The following is a 15,000-nucleotide window of genomic DNA, read 5'->3' on the forward strand; positions in this document are numbered from 1 at the left end:
AGCAGCTACTGTATGCATTCTAGCAGCAGCTACTGTATGCCTCTCTACCAGACGAACACAATGCATTTTATGCACGCTTTGACAACAACAACATCAAGCCGGGCGTGAGCGCCGTCACCGACCCAGAGGACTGGGTGATCTCGCTCTCCTAGGCCAACGTGAGAAGGGTCTTTAATCAGGTCATCACCCGCAAGGCCGCAGACCCCGACGGTATTCCAGGGTGCGTTCTCAGAGCATGCGTAGAACAGCTGGCAGGCATATTCACGGTGATTTTCAACCTCTCCTTGTCCCAGTCTGTAATATCCACATGTTTTAATATGACCACCATAATTCCTGGTCCCAAGAACTCTAAGGCTTCATGCCACAGTGACTACCACCCTGTAGCACTCACATCTGTAATCATGAGGTGCTTTGAGAGGCTGGGTATCGCACACATTCACTCCACCATCCCAGCCACCCTAGACCCACTCCAAATAGTAATACTGCCCCAACAGATCCATAGACGACGCAATCTACATTTCTCTCCAAACTTCCCTCACTCAACTAGATAAGAGGAACACCTATGTGAGAATGCTGTTCATTGATTACAGCTCAGCGTTCAACACCATTATCACCACCTGTGTGTGAACCCCTCCCTCTGAAACTGGATCCTGGACTTTCTGACGGGCTGACCCCAGGTGGTGAGGGTAGGCAACATCACCTCCACCATGCTGACCCTTAACACAGGGGCCCAACAGGGACGATGAGTCAGCCTACAGGGAGGAGGTCAGTGACCTGGCAGTGTGGTGCTGCAGCAACGTCAGCAAGACCAGCAAGACCAAGTAGCTGATCGTGGACTACAGGAAACAGGGGGGCGAACACACCCCTATCCACATCGATGGGACGGCAGTGGAGCAGGTAGACAGCTTCAAGTTCCTCGGTGTCCAAATCACTAAAGACTTAAAATGGTTCAAATACACACGAACAGTCGTGAAGAAGGCTTCACAGTGGCTCTTCCCCTTCAGATGGTGTGAAAAGAAGACACGGAAAATCGTTAGAGACCCCAACCACCCAAGTCATAGACTATTTTCTCTACTGCCGCACGGCAAGAGGTACCGGGGCATCAAGTCTGACATTAACAGGCTCTTGTACAGCTTCTATCCTCAAGCAATACGACTAATAAATAGCTAACAACATAGTTACACTGACTGAGTTTACCATGTATCTTTATTGACCTTTTATTTCAATTGTTGCACCGTCTTTTTGCACACTCACAGTGTCCTACACACAATCACACACACTGTCTCTTTGCACACTCACAGTGTCCTACACACAATCACACACACTGTCTCTTTGCACACTCACAGTGTCCTACACACAATCACACACACTGTCTCTTTGTCACACTCACAGTGTCCTACACACAATCACACACACTGTCTCTTTGCACACTCACAGTGTCCTACACACAATCACACACACTGTCTCTTTGCACACTCACAGTGTCCAACACACAATCACACACACTGTCACTTGCACACTCGCACACACAAACAGTCACTCCATCATTTGCTCACTGACGCATAATACGCATATACAATTATACTGACTCTACACACCCACTCACATACAGTCATCATATACTGTACACTGCTGCTACTCTGTTTATCTTACATCCTGTTGCCTAGTTACCTTACCCCTATACTAGTCGGAAGTTTACATACACCTTAGCCTAATACATTTAAACTCAGTTTTTCACAATTCCTGACATTTAATCCGAGTAAACATTCCCTGTTTTAGGTCAGTTAGGATCACCACTTTATTTTAGAATGTGAAATGTCAGAATAATAGTAGAGAGAATTATTTATTTCAGCTTTTATTTCTTTCATCACATTCCCAGTGGGTCAGAAGTTTATATACACTCAATTAGTATTTGGTAGCATTGCCTTTAAATTGGTTAACTTGGGTCAAATGTTTCAGGTAGCCTTCCACAAGCTTCCCACAATAAGTTGGGTGAATTTTGTCCCATTCCTCCTGACTGAGCTGGTGTAACTGAGTCAGATTTGTAGGCCTCCTTGCTCGCACACACTTTTTAAGTTTTGCCCACAACTTTTCTATAGGATTGAGGTCAGGGCTTTGTGATGGCCACTCCAATACCTTGACTTTGTTGTCCTTAAGCCATTTAGTCACAACTTTGGAAGTATGCTTGGGGTCATTGTCCATTTGGAAGACCCATTTGCAACCAAGCTTTAACTTCCTGACTGATGTCTTGAGATGTGACTTCAATATATCCACATAATTTTCTTGCCTCGTGATGCCATCTATTTTGTGAAGTGCACCAGTCCCTCCTGCAGCAAAGCACCCCCACAACATGATGCTGCCAACCCCGTGCTTCACAGTTGGGATGGTGTTCTTCGGCTTGCAATTCTCCCCCTTTTTCCTCCAATCATAACGATGGTCATTATGGCCAAACAGTTCTATTTTTGTTTCATCAGACCAGAGGATATTTCTCCAAAAAGTACGATCTTTGTCCCCATGTGCAGTTGCAAACCGTACTCTGGCTTTTTTTATGGCGGATTTGGAGCAGTGGCTTCTTCCTTGCTGAGTGGCCTTTCAGGTTATGTCGATATATGACTCGTTTTACTGTGGATATAGATACTTTTGTACCTGTTTCCTCCAGCATCTTCACAAGGACCTTTGCTGTTGTTCTGGGATTGATTTGCACTTTTCGCACCAAAGTACGTTCATCTCTAGGAGACAGAAAGCGTCTCCTTCCTGAGCGGTATGACGGCTGCGTGGTCCCATGGTGTTTATACTTGCGTACTATTGTTTGTACAGATGAACGTCCTACCTTCAGGCGTTTGAAAATTGCTCCCAAGGATGAACCAGACATGTGGAGGTCTTGGCTGATTTCTTTTGATTTCCCATGATGTCAAGCAAAGAGGCACTGTGTTTGAAGGTAGGCTTTGAAATACATCCACAGGTACACCCCCAATTGACTCAAATGATGTCAATTAGCCTATCAGAAGCTTCTAAAGCCATGACATCATTTTCTGGAATTTTCCAAGCTGTTTAAAGGCACAGTCAACTTAGTGTATGTAAACTTCTGACCCACTGGAATTGTGATACAGTGAAATATAAGTGAAATAATCTGTCTGTAAACAATTGTTGGACAAATTACTTGTGTCATGCACAAAGTAGATGCCCTAACCGACTTGCCAAAACTATAGTTTGTTAAGAAGAAATTTGTGGAGTGGTTGAGTAACAAGTTTTAATGACTCCAACCTAAGTGTATGTAAACTTCCTACTTCAGCTATGTCTACCTCCATCGCTCCAGGATCCCTGCACATGCACATTGCATTCAGAAAGTATTCTGACCCCTTGACTTTGTCCACATTTTGTTACGTTACAGCCTTGTTCTAAAATTGATTTAATTCATTTTTTCCCTCATCAATCTACACACAATAGTCCCTAATGACAAGGCAAAAACAGGTTTTTAGAAATTGTAGCAAATATATAAAATATAAAAAACAGTTACCTTATTTATTTAGTATTCAGACCCTTTGCTATGAGACTTGAAATTGAGCTCAGGTTCATCCTGTTTCCATTGATCATTCTTGAAATGTTTCTACAACTTGGTTTGAGTCCACCTGTGGTAAATTCAATCGATTGGACATGATTTGGAAAGGCACACACCTGTCTATATAAGGTCCCACAGTTGACAGTGCATGTCAGAGCAAAAACCAAGCCATGAGGCTGAAGGAATTGTCCATATAGCTCCGAGACAGGATTGTGTTGTGGCACAGATCTGGGGAAGGGTACCAAAACAATTCTGCAGCATTGAAGGTCCCCAAGAACACAGTGGCCTCCATCATTCTTAAATGGAAGAGGTTTGGAACCACCAAGACTCTTCCCAGAGCTGGCCGCCCGGCCAAACTGAGCAATCGGGGGAGAAGCCAAGATCCCAATGGTCACTCTGACAGAGCTCCAGAGTTCCTCTGTGGAGATGGGAGAACCTTCCAGAAGGACAACCATCTCTGCAGCACTCCACCAATCAGGCGTGGCCAGATGGAAGCCACTCCTCAGTAAAAGGCACATAACAGCTCACTTGGACTTTGCCAAAAGGCACCTAAAGACTCTCAGACCATGAGAAACAAGATTCCAGAAGATTCCAGTCTGATGAAAAAGATTAAACGCTTTGGCCTGAATGACTAGTTAGGGTGTAGGGGGATAGGGGGTAGTGAGGGGTAGGGAAGTACTGGGGTAGTTAGGGGGTAGACCCATCATTGCAAAGGGTCTGAATTCTTATGTAAATAAGGTATTTCTGGTTTTTATTTTTTATTATAAAAATGTTTTTTGCTTTGTCGTTATGGGGTATCGTGTGTACATTATAATTTATTTTATAAATTTTAGAACAAGGCTGTAACGTAACAAAATGTGTAAAAGGTCAATGGGTCTGAATACTTTCCGAAGGTATACAAGCACAACAACATATACCTGCAAACCCTCACACATAAACAGAAATATATTTATCCAGTTTACCATTCTGAACAAAACAGTTGAGATGTATGCATATGTAAATGAGATTAGAAAAGTGTTTGTGAGTGCGTTCTTCACCCCCCTCTTGACACCATACAATTCCTTTCAATTAAAAATAAAGGACAGATTCCTTTGAGAAGGTGTTGAAACTAAAGAAGCACAACTCCCTCCTCTCTCTCTCTCCCTCTTTCAATTCAATACAATGGGCTCTATTGGCATGGGGAACATATGTCTACATTGTCAAAGCAAGTGAACTAGATAATTAACTAAAGTGAAATAAACATTCAAAAACAGTAAACATTACACCCACAAACGTTTCAGAGGAATAGAGACATTTCAAATGTCATGTTATGTCTATATACATTGTTGTAACGATGTGCAAATATTTAAAGTACAAAAGAGAAGATAAATAAACATACATTTGTGTTGTATTTACAATGGTGTTTGTTCTTCACTGGTTGCTTTTTTCTTGTGGCAAAAGGTCACACATCTTGCTGTTGTGATGGCACACTGTGGTATTTCACCCAATAGATATGCAAGTTTAACAAAATTGGATTTGTTTTCAAATTCTTTGTGAGTCTGTGTAATCTGAGGGAAATATGTGACCGACCGTCTCGATTCGGTCTTATGTAGCACATTTTGAAATTGTGTGGTTGTTTTTTTTACATTGGATAAAAGTAGAGACTCAGAGCTAGAAAATGATATATCATACACTGCAGTTGAAGAACAATGGGAAAGTAATTCTGCTTTGAAAGTTGATAAACCTGTAACCCCACTTTTGAGAAAATGGCCCTGAAAATGTTTTGGTACACCTACTGGAGAGCTCTTCTTTGTCTACACCCCTCGTTCACACCCTCTTAAGCCCTAGCCCCACCCATCTCTTTAAGGATTCACATGTGAGGCCTTTTGCTAAACAGAGTGATTAATGTAGTAAACAGCCAAATATTTCAAGACTAAAAGTAGTGAAAGTAGTAGCCTACAATAAGGAAAGGTCCAGGTAAAAATACACTTTATCCAGTCCTTGGCCTATATCCTAATCTGACTTTGGTGCAGGTCATGTTGTTCTTCATATTACCATTTCTGGTAATCATTTAAAATTGCATTTACATTTTAGCAGACACACTTATCCAGAGCGACTTACAGTAGTGAATGCATACATTTTTTCTCTGTACTGGTCCCTGTGGGAATTGAACCCACAACCCTGGCGTTGCAAACATCATGCTCTACCAACTGAGCCACACGCGACAAATATAAAATCAATGTTTATTTGTCACATGCACAGGATATAGAAGGTGTAAACAGTCAAGTGAAATGGTTACTTGCATAGTAGCAATATCAAAAACAGAAAGTGTCCAGATAAAAATATTTTAGAAATATTTTATAATTATTAGATGACGCTTACCCAGACACACTTGTCTAAATTGATGGGTCATGTGAAGGAAATGCTATAACCAACCCCCAGCCACTTCTAGCTAAGTGGATGGTCACCATTGTCTAGACATGTTCACATGTTCATTAAATACAATAGATGGTCGTAATCACCCCCAGACACACCTGGCTAACCGGATGGGCCATGTAATCATCTGGCGAAGTGTTTTGTTTAGACATATAGCTTGCTAGCTAAACAATGAGCCAGCATAATCCCAACTCATACTACTACCAACCAATACAAACATTGGCATGGATATAGTATGAATCTGCAGATAGCTAAAGCTAACCAACCAGGTTCAATATTAGCTAGCTAATATTAGGCTATAGCTAAGAATGCAAATTGATGTCTGATTCTAATAATATTACTACACAGATCATACATGTAACGTTAGCTAGCGAGCCAGCAAGCTAACGTTCACTAGCTAGCTAACAGTATGCTTTAACTTGCAATGAAAATGACTTTCTGACAAAATTAGAAATGTTTAATACCTGAAAATGTAGCTAAACTCTTACCCGTATACATGGATGAACGCTTCACGGCCGACTGGAACCATTTAACTCCGTTTTGTTTGGACAGCGGGTCAAGTCACTCCGTTTCACACTGACTGTAGCTTGTGCAGAAAGTAGCAAACCGCTTTTTCCAACTGATCTGTCGATAGCACCTGCTAAATTCAGGGTATCGATGTTGTTGAGAGAAGTTGCAAAACTTTTTTTGTTCTCGATGGCTAACGTTATGTATTTCAATAACGGTGCGGTAGAAAGTACTGTCAACACATGCTGAGCAGCTCACGTTATAAACAGAAGCATGCTACATGGCAGACCAATCCAAACTCTTCTCCCGGCATGTCCAGCCCATCCATTATCTCAGCCAGTTTCCGTGGCTGAACCAATTAGACTTGTAATTTAACCGTTTTATTTGTATTTACGGATGGAATACAAGTTTGTTATTAAGGCAAAGTTCACATCTTCCAGAAGGCATTTCTGCCAAAAAACACATTTTTATAAAAAATATAAAAATGTTTACATTCAAATGCCTCTCCTGTGAAGTAGTGACGTGCAACATACGCCTAGCTTCCTGAAACGAGTCACATGGTCTGTGTGTTCTGTGGGAAATATGTGTCTCTAATATGGTCATATATTTGGCAGGAGGTTAGGAAGTGCAGCTCAGTTTCCGCTTCATTTTGTGGGCAGCGTACACATATCCTGTCTTCTCTTGAGAGCCAGGTCTGCCTACGGCGGCCTCTCTCAATAGCAAGGCAATGCTCACTGAGTTTGTACATTGTCATAACTTTCCTTAATTTTGGGTCAGTCACAGTGGTCAGGTATTCTGCCACTGTGTACTCTCTGTTTAGGGCCAAATAACATTCTAGTTTGCTTTGTTTTTTGGTAAATTATTTCCAATGTGTCAATCTTCTTGTTTTTTCATGATTTGGTTGGGTCTAATTGTGATACTGTTCTGGGTCTCTGTAGGGCCTGTTTGTGTTTGTGAACACAAACAGACCCCACTCTCTCTCTCGCTCTCTCTCCCCTCTCTCTCTCTCTCTCTCTCTCTCTCTCTCTCCCCCCTCTCTCTCACTCTCATTGTGTTATCTCTTTCGCTCTCTCTCTCTCTCTCTGTCTCTTTCTCTCTCTCTCTGTGGTAATGAAGGAGGAGGGGATGGGTGGGGTCTGCCTTGCCTCCGCCAGTGCCTGCAAGCATTTCTCCCTCCTCCCTCTCCCTCATCCCTCTCTCCCTCTCTCCTTTCCACCCTCCCCCTACCCACTCCTTTCATCAGAAACGGATGAGGTAATCCCTGCCAGGGCTCGTGAAGCACAGTGAGAGTGTGAACGGGAGAGAGAGAGAGAGAGAGAGAGCGAAAGCGAGAGAGACTGTGCGGAGCTGAGAGAGGGATATGACAGTAACAGCAAAGTGCAAGGGGATTGGGCCCTGATCAGCAGTAGCAGTAGTACCAGCAGTAGCAGTAGTACCAGCAGTAGCAGCTGTAGTGTTAGCTAGCGTTAGTAACGTAGGGTAGCGTAGCTGCCACACAGTGTAAGTGAGATGAGCTGCTGCCAGGGCTGCTAGCGAGCAGAGGAGCGGAGCGCTGCCTGCCTGCTGTGGGACAGTGACAGAGAGGAGAGCTGGTGCTGGGGACCTCAGGGCGGGGTACAGCCCAAGCTGAACGGAGCTGAGCAGTGAGGACAGGACAGGAGAGGAGAAGGGAATCATGACGGAGCGCTGTAGCCTATGGAGCACCCTGTCGGCAGCTGCCTGCTGTTTCTACAGAGGCTCCTTCATGCAGGTGCAGGTAAGGGGGGGGGTGTGTGTGTGTGTGTGTGTGTGTGTGTGTGTGTGTGTGTGTGTGTGTGTGTGTGTGTGTGTGTGTGTGTGTGTGTGTGTGTGTGTGTGTGTGTGTGTGTGTGTGTGTGTGTGTGTGTGTGTGTGTGTGTGTGTGTGTGTGAGAAATCAAAGAGCAAGACAGAGGTGATTCAGATTATGTTTTTGTTAGAGTTCACTTTTGAAAGAACAGAATCTGTATGTTGGCTTTGAATTTCTGGACATTTCTGGTAGTGGTTTTATGTCTGTGTGTGAGAGAGTGTAAATAGGTGTGTTGGAGTGTGTTTATTCCAGTGTTGGCCAGCAGCTAGCTTGTCTGATTTAGGAGTCTCAGCAACATGAGCGTGGCTGATTCCTGAGAGATAACATAAGGATGTTTTGTTGGTACATTGTGTCCAGACACTCTATTGTAGCATTAGAGCATCACAGGAGAGATTAGCACGGAGATGAATTACATGATATCACCACTGAAAGTCTTTAGATACGATAGTAAGACATCTTACAGTAGAATGCATAGCCGTGGGAAGATGTTTGGAGGTGGCGGTGCAGTGATTTGGCCCGTGCTACAGATGACTATACCCACTAATACAGGACTGGTAAAGGCCCAGTGCACTACTTTCCGAAATTTTTATTTTACTAATTTATTCATATTTTTCAGGGGTACTGCAGCACCCTCTACACCTCTACTACCCACAGCTATGGTACTATGTTATTATTGAAAGTGTTTGGGTATGATTCTGTAGTAAGGACACACAGTAATGTAGTATGTTGTTTCTGAAAGTGATAGTAAGGAACCTCAGTGTAGGATCTTATGTTGCTAATCACTGCTCTGCACCGATGCATCTGCTCTCTGCGCTGTGCCACGTCTGCTGGAGACAGGATTTAATAGTGTTTATAGTTGGGGTGGGAAAATAAAACATGACTGTGATGGGTGTACGTGCGTGTGTACGTGTGTAACCTTGGAGAGATGGGAGCCTGTACTGTGACGAGAAGTGGCTACCAGCCTCAGCCACTTTTCTCTTATAGACGGTCCCGATAACATCTTCTGTCTGTTGAGCGGTGTCGCCTGTGTTTACATCACCTGATCTCAGACCAGCACAGGAAGAGAGAGACCCACACTGTTAGTGAGAGAGTTTACGTTTTGACAGACCTCAGTAGCGGGGTTATACTAAAGCATTTGACTGACTAAATTCTGAAAATAAGGGTATGGTTAGGGTAGTTGCATTTATGTGACCTAGGGGCCAGGGAACAAATGGCAGGATTTAAACACTTCTGTTCAGACCACCATTAGGTTGTTTTCAATTTCCAGCTGATATTGTGCTTTAGACACCCATCGCAGAGCTTACTACTGATCCTATGCTCTATGAGTCCAGACTGGTATTGTGTGCTGTGTGCTGGCAGTGCTGCCATTGTGTCTGTATTAAGACCACTATCTCCCAGTCTGCCTCTAACTGGGCCATTGTAATGCTACAGCCCTGTTTGTTCACAGACCAGATCAACGCTTGAACCCCAAATCCTCCCATCTGCCCCTTTCTCCCCTCCCTCAGCATGCACTTTGCACTTTTATTGTTTTTCCCCCTGATTTTAATCCCCCCTTTCTGTGTCTGCCAGCCAGCCTGCCAGGCTAACCCCAACCAGCCAGGCTAACCCCAACCAGCCAGGCTAACCCCAACCAGCCAGGCAAACCCCAACCAGCCAGGCAAACCCCAACCAGCCAGGCTAACCCCAACCAGCCAGGCAAACCCCAACCAGCCAGGCTAACCCCAACCAGCCAGGCTAACCCCAACCAGCCAGGCAAACCCCAACCAGCCAGGCAAACCCCAACCAGCCAGGCTAACCCCAACCAGCCAGGCAAACCCCAACCAGCCAGGCTAACCCCAACCAGCCAGGCTAACCCCAACCAGCCAGGCTAACCCCAACCAGCCAGGCAAACCCCAACCAGCCAGGCTAACCCCAACCAGCCAGGCAAACCCCAACCAGCCAGGCTAACCCCATCCAACCAGGCTAACCCCAACCAGCCAGGCTAACCCCATCCAACCAGGCTAACCCCAACCAGCCAGGCTAACCCCATCCAACCAGGCTAACCCCAACCAGCCAGGCTAACCCCATCCAACCAGGCAAACCCCAACCAGCCAGGCTAACCCCATCCAACCAGGCAAACCCCAACCAGCCAGGCTAACCCCATCCAACCAGGCAAACCCCAACCAGCCAGGCTAACCCCATCCAACCAGGCTAACCCCAACCAGCCAGGCTAACCCCATCCAACCAGGCAAACCCCAACCAGCCGGGCTAACCCCATCCAACCAGGCAAACCCCAACCAGCCGGGCTAACCCCAACCAGCCAGGCTAACTCCAACCAGACAGGCTAACCCCAACCAGCCGGGCTAACCCCAACCAGCCGGGCTAACCCCATCCAACCAGGCTAACCCCAACCAGCCGGGCTAACCCCATCCAACCAGGCTAACCCCAACCAGCCAGGCTAACCCCAACCAGCCGGGCTAACCCCATCCAACCAGGCAAACCCCAACCAGCCAGGCTAACCCCAACCAGCCATGCTAACCCCAACCAGCCGGGTTAACCCCAACCAGCCGGGCTAACCCCAACCAGCCGGGTTAACCCCAACCAGCCGGGCTAACCCCAACCAGCCACGCTAACCCCAACTAGCCCTGTCAGCCTCTGTCACCCCCAGTGACTCAGCTGGGATACTATTTGTGGCCCTGCCAGCATCTCTGTCATCCCCAGACCCCCCTTGCCTGGCCCTGTTGTCCCCAACCAGTGGAGGCTGGTGTCACTTTAAATCGGTGGAACAGGCTCATTTTAATGACTGGAATGAATGGAATTATATCAAACACATGTCCTCCGACTGGGGCTCCAGGGGCCACCACAGCCACCAATTATCCACCAGCTATAGTGGGGCTCTCAATCCCTCCACCTTCTGTAGTCCACAAACAGTGTTCAGCCCCAACCGTGTAACATATCAGAAGCTGTGGAACTGATACTGCTGCATTACGATGTTAGCTAGCATTAGCCCCACGCCATCCGTAACCAATTGGAATGTTTAAGTATTGAAACATGTGACCCTCTGTGTAACCCCCCCCCCCCCCAATCCACTCTTCTTGTGTCTCGTCTTGGCGCTTCTTCTCCTCCTCTCCCGAGTCCCTTTCACAGCAAACCTGCCTCGCCCACCTGTCACTCCCCCCGGAGCGGTGAGGGGCTAAGCGGGCGTTTTAACCTCCGAAGTTCAAGAGAAAATCAGCCTGTTACTTAGAGAAAGGAAGCGTATTTTACATTTGTTTTTTATTTAACCTTTCTTTAACTAGGAAAGTCAGTTCAGAGCAAATTCGTATTTACAATGACAGCCTACCACAGCCAAACCCGGACGACACTGGGCCAATTGTGCGCTGTCCTATGGGACTCCCAATCACGGCCGGATGTGATTCAGCCTGGATTTGAACCAGGGACTGTAGTTATGCTTCTTGCACTGAGATGCAAGGCCTTAGACTGCAGCGCTACTTGGGAGACAAATTATTATTACACTGGGATGTTTTCACTAGTTATGAGACATGCTGACTCTGTTTTTTATTCTTCCTGTTGCTCCAAACCATTAGCTTTGTAGCGCCTTATTCCAAACCCCCTTCCTCAAAGCCACTGCATTGTAGCCTGGTTTCTGCTCTCACAATTCCAGGAGTTGGCTAGAGAGCAGAAACAGACTAAGACCCTTACTGCTTGGAGCTGGAGCTAGATGCAGGGAAGAGGGGAAGCAGTGAAGCACCAGGGATTCTGAATGATTAGACTGAGGAATGGTGGGGAATGTTAGGGAATGGTAGAGAGGCTGAGATCTAAAGATGTAACAGGGAAATAGACAGCTGTAACAGGGAGAGAGACAGCTGTAACAGTAACAAACCACTGTAACAAGGAGATAGACCACTGTAACAGGGAGAGAGATAGACTGCTGTAACAGTAACAGGGAGATAGACACCTGTAACAGGGAGAGAGACAGCTGTAACAGTAACAGACCACTGTAACAAGGAGATAGACCACTGTAACAGTAACAGAGATAGACTGCTGTAACAGTAACAGGGAGATAGACAGCTGTAACAGGGAGAGAGATAGACTGCTGCAACTGTAACAGGGAGAGAGACAGCTGTAACAGTAACATAGACTGCTGTAACAGGGAGAGTAGTGAATGCATTGACAGACAGACTCCCACCAGTCACACTACTCCCACTGACTACTCCCACTGACTACTCCCACTGACTACTCCACCTGTGTGCCATACAGAGATCAGTTGTTTTTAACATATTTAGTCATTTTCTCAGATGATTTACAGTAGTGACTGCATACATTTTCTACTGGTCCTCCGTGGGAATCAAACCCACAACCCTGGTGTTTGGAGTGCCATGCTCTACCAACTGAGCCACACAGGACCTACAGGACCACATGGACTCCTTCACACCTCGTGGCAGCTGCATGGTTCCCCTCAGAAGTCTTTGTGCGTGTGGCTCTTTTAGGGAACAGAGCAGCGCTGCAGAGATCACAGGCTTGGTCTTGTACTTACTGCTACCCCCACCTGCTCTATACACCCCCTCAGCCTCCCAAACACCCATACCCCCAATCCCACTCCCCAAACCCCTATGCACTGGTTAGTCACAAACTAGTCATTTTCTGCTAGGATGGGCCTATATCTATCTCTAAATTCCTCATTACTGAACATTGATGAATGAATATTCATTATTGACATGGAAGAGCTTTGCTCTGGTTGTGGTTCGGGGAGTTCTGATCCTAGCACTGAATAATGTTTTAGCAGGAGGTTTCAGCAGCAGAAGGTTTCAGCAGCAGGAGGTTTCAGCAGCAGAAGGTTTCAGCAGCAGAAGGTTTCAGCAGCAGAAGGTTTCAACAGCAGAAGGTTTCAGCAGTCGAAGGTTTTAGCAGTTTTAGCAGTAGAAGGATTTAGCAGTAAAAGGTTTTAGCAGTAGAAGGATTTAGCAGTAAAAGGTTTTAGCAGCAGAAGGATTTAGCAGTAAAAGGTTTTAGCAGTAGATGGTTTTAGCAGTAGAAGGTTTCAGCTGTACAAGGTTAGCTGTAGATGGTTTTTGTTGCAGAAGGTTTCAGCAGTAGAAGGTTTTAGCAGTAGAAGATTTTAGCAGTTGAAGGTTTCAGCAGTAGAAGGTTTTAGCAGTAGAAGGTTTTAGCAGTAGAAGGTTTTAGCAGTAGAAGGTTTTAGCAGTAGAAGATTTTAGCAGTTGAAGGTTTCAGCAGTTGAAGGTTTTAGCAGTAGAAGGTTTCAGCAGTAGAAGGTTTCAGCAGTAGAAGGTTTCAGCAGTAGAATGTTTTCGCAGTAGAAGGTTTCAGCAGTAGAAGGATTCAGCAGTAGAAGGTTTCAGCAGTAGAAGGTTTCAGCAGTAGAAGGTTTCAGCAGTAGAAGGTTTTAGCAGTAGAATGTTGTAGCAGTAGAATGTTTTCGCAGTAGAAGGATTTAGCAGTAGAAGGATTCAGCAGTAGAATGTTTGGGTCTGAGGCCTAGTGGGTCAGCCAGCGGAGGATGAGGTAACGGTCTCTGATAAGAGCAGGGGTCTGAGGCCTAGTGGGTCAGCCAGCGGAGGATGAGGTAACGGTCTCTGATAAGAGCAGGGGTCTGAGGCCTAGTGGGTCAGCCAGCGGAGGATGAGGTAACGGTCTCTGATAAGAGCAGGGGTCTGAGGCCTAGTGGGTCAGCCAGCGGAGGATGAGGTAACGGTCTCTGATAAGAGCAGGGGTCTGAGGCCTAGTGGGTCAGCCAGCGGAGGATGAGGTAACGGTCTCTGATAAGAGCAGGGGTCTGAGGCCTAGTGGGTCAGCCAGGGGGGTTGAGGTAACGTGGTCTCAGTATGTTGCCAGCTCCTCAGACTAGTGTTTATGACACAACATGACTCCATGTCTCCCTTGTGAAAGAGGTCTTCTGATGTAAATAAATAAAAGGAGTAGTTAGCTAGAGTACCTAGATATAGTCCTATGCTAAAGTGAGGACTAAGGTTAAGGCACTAGTAACCTAGTAACCTAGGTAATCCATAAATTGGCCGCCTGAGTGGCGCATCGGTCCAAGGCACTGCATTTCAGTGCTACAGACATCCCTACAGACCCTGGTTTGATTCCAGGCGGTACCACAACCGGCTGTTATTGGGAGTCCCATAGGGAGGCACACAATTGGCTCAACGCCGTTATGGTTTGGCCGGGGTAGGCCGTCATTGTAAATAAGTTCTTAACTGACTTGCCTAGTTATATAAAGTGTAAATAAAATTATAATTTAAAAACATAATAACTCAGTTGGATCTCTGGTATCTGGCGTTTATATCAAACCGGCCCCCAAAAGACCTGTGTGAGTTACAGGGATCCAAAGCCCCTGTACAATTCTTAATATTTCATTTTACTTTATGAAAGGACCCCAGGCCATTAAAGGGATACTAAGTGATTTGCAGAGTCGGACAGAGAATAACTCCGCAGCAGCAGACAATGCTCTTGATCATGGTGGACATACAGTGAGGGAAAAAAGTATTTCATCCCCTGCTGATTTTGTACGTTTGCCCACCGACAAAGAAATGGTCAGTCTATAATTTGAATGGTAGGTTTATTTGAACAGTGAGAGACAGAATAACAACAAAAAAATCCAGAAAAACGCATGTCAAAAATGTTATAAATTTATTTGCATTTTAATGAGGGAAATAAATATTTGACTCCCTCTCAATCAGAAAGATTTC

General features: G+C 45.6%; 1 protein-coding gene across 2 annotated transcripts in view; it reads left to right on the plus strand.

Moving 5' to 3' along the window:
* LOC115149417 (SH2 domain-containing protein 3C) overlaps positions 1-15,000 on the plus strand; it is a 111,547-nt gene that overhangs the window by 38,232 nt on the left and 58,315 nt on the right. The window lies entirely within an intron of this gene.

The sequence above is a fragment of the Salmo trutta genome, chromosome 15 (assembly GCF_901001165.1).
Source record: "Salmo trutta chromosome 15, fSalTru1.1, whole genome shotgun sequence".
Classification (NCBI taxonomy): domain Eukaryota; kingdom Metazoa; phylum Chordata; class Actinopteri; order Salmoniformes; family Salmonidae; genus Salmo; species Salmo trutta.